General features: G+C 44.9%; 1 pseudogene; it reads right to left on the bottom strand.

The window, feature by feature from the left end:
* Positions 1–1,729: 1,729 nt before the first annotated feature.
* LOC126249866 (5S ribosomal RNA) lies at positions 1,730–1,847 on the bottom strand (annotated as a pseudogene).
* Between the last annotated feature and the right edge of the window lie 274 nt (positions 1,848–2,121).

Raw genomic sequence — 2,121 nt, 5'->3', positions numbered from 1 at the left:
GTACACAGCTTTCCCAATAGAGCGCGCCCCGCTAAGCACAACAGCGCAGGCGCAGCGCTCGTCCGTCTCCGCTCTACGAGATGGCGCTGCCATAAAGACGGACCAAATTCTGCTTCCGCCGATCCGCGTATTAATATATAACGCAGCCAATGAGTTTGCTGCTAACATAGAATCTTTTCTCCTCGCGGATCACACTCACGCAGTGATACCTGAACGCTCGAGGTATTATAACGAGTGTACAGATCTCCGATTAGTCAGTCTGCATTTGTCTGCATTAGTCTGCGTTAGTCTATAGTCAAGTTTCAGTCTGTGCCTAATAAGATTAACATATTCCTGTACATAGCTATGAAGATAAATGTATAGACACTTTGTCAAGTATCAGAGATATGTGAATATAAGATTAACGTACCAAAACCAAAGGAACTTCAGATTGTCCATTGTAAATAGCATCCAGAAACAAGTTAAGTTATTTTTATGCTTGTTATTATTTTAATAAATGTGTGTGAAAATTAATCAAGTTCTGTTTAAAGTTGGTCACCGTCAATCTACTACTCTAAGCGTGCAAGTGGCATTTCTATCGTCTGACCTAACGGCAGAAGATAAACACGCCACGATAAGACCACGAGACATATTGCTGACACTCGCCTACTTCGTTAGAGCGACAAGTCAAATAATCTGATGGTGTGTGTACCGAAGGTCTTACAGTACGCACATCACGTGTTCTGTTTTAGACTTTAGTGGACTCTGAGTCAGCACAGACAGGTTACAAACTAATTCGCTTGTTGTACTTGGATTGTACTTTCAGTGTGTGGCCGGCCGCTGTGGCCGAGCGGTTATAGGCGTTTCAGTCTGGAACCGCGCTGCTGCTACGGTCGCAGGTTCGAATCCTGCCTCGGGCATGGATGTGTGTGATGTCCTTAAGTTAGTTATGTTTAAGTAGTTCTAAGTCTAGGGGACTGATGACCTCAGATGTTATGTCCCATAGTGCTTAAAGCCATTTGAACCATTTGAATTTCAGTGTGTGAATAAGAGCATTCGTCAGGTAAGTGTCGAATATTTCACTACGGGACATCTGTTACATCTTACTTGGGTTTTACCTAAGTCGAATTTTGATTCCATAGCCTCTCATGTGATGATAATTTATCACATTTGTCACGACAAGAAACCCTCTAATTTAGAGGGCTCGATAGGGTAGTTCTCGAGAGCAGTCGTCCAATGCTAGAAAACTGTGAGTAGTAACAGGGTACATTTGAATCGAAACGTATTTATTGTAACTGAAAGGACGAAGGGGCATTCGACGTGGTGTCTCCTTCCCATACTCGAAGAAATGTAAGCCACGGACCCACAGCACATGGCCGGAATACAGAAGCTGTAGCCTACGATCATCATGATACAATACGACCTAGGCTAACCACATTTCACCTTGCTAGAAGACCCAGGCACACTTTCCAACATATTTGTTGCTATCCAGAGCCATCGAAGATCTACAAGCTACTTCTGTTTCTTAAAACTAAACTAAACTCCGTCCGAACAAGCTTTGGAAGGCTCAGCGGTACCGACCGACTGCCGTGTCATCCTCGGCCCACAGGCGTCACTGGATGCGGACTGGAAGGGGCATGTAGTCAGCACACCGCTCTCCCGGCCGTATGTCAGTTTACAAGACCGGAGCCCCTGCTTCTCAATCAAGTAGCTCCTCAGTTGGCCTCACAAGGGCTGAGTGTACCCCGCTCGCCAACAGCGCTCGGCAGACCGGATGGTCACCCATCCAAGTGCTAGCCTAGCCCGACAGCGCTTAACTTCGGTGATCTGACGGGAACCGGCGTTAACACTGCGGCAAGGCCGTTGGCTACTTCTGTTTCTTAAACCCAAGATACCCCATACAACTGATCCATTAGCTTCACGTCTCTCTTCAAAACTTCTTTGAATTATCTTCTGTACTATTATCTGTAATTTCTGATGAATATTTAAGATTATATATTCCACTTAAAATCGTCTTGGGTCTCGGTATTTGCATGATTCACATTATGTGGCGTAGTGCCAAAATGTGATTCTTGTTGGCCTCCTGCTGTAAACTGATTGACCATAACATTGGTGTTTTTTATTACGTTTATGTCGCAGTGG

Source organism: Schistocerca nitens, chromosome 3 (assembly GCF_023898315.1).
Source record: "Schistocerca nitens isolate TAMUIC-IGC-003100 chromosome 3, iqSchNite1.1, whole genome shotgun sequence".
NCBI classification, from domain to species: Eukaryota; Metazoa; Arthropoda; class Insecta; order Orthoptera; family Acrididae; genus Schistocerca; species Schistocerca nitens.
This window is presented reverse-complemented; position numbering and strand designations above follow the sequence as displayed.